Consider the following 360-nt stretch of genomic DNA (forward strand, 5'->3'; position numbering starts at 1 on the left):
CGGTCACTGTTCTGCAGTATCAACAAACATCACTATCCGCTGGACCACCAGCAAAGTACAACCTAGGGAGGGATCTTGTGGCAGTGGGAAAGAGGGAATCTGTACTTGGGATCTGTCTTCTGTCTTCCTATAGTACTGATCTTCCTGGATTTCTGTGGCTTTTCGTTACTTGTTGCCTCTTACACAGAGGGACAAGGCTTAAGTTACCTGCTCTCCACAATGCAATGTTCAAGTGACATACAATTTTGGTCTGCCAGGAACTTTAATTTCAACGAGTACTTGATCACAGCCCTGTACATAATTATATAAATATATTTAAATCTTGTAATTTTCAGTTACTGACAAAACATAAACAAAATA

This window comes from Schistocerca cancellata, chromosome 1, assembly GCF_023864275.1.
Source record: "Schistocerca cancellata isolate TAMUIC-IGC-003103 chromosome 1, iqSchCanc2.1, whole genome shotgun sequence".
Classification (NCBI taxonomy): Eukaryota; Metazoa; Arthropoda; class Insecta; order Orthoptera; family Acrididae; genus Schistocerca; species Schistocerca cancellata.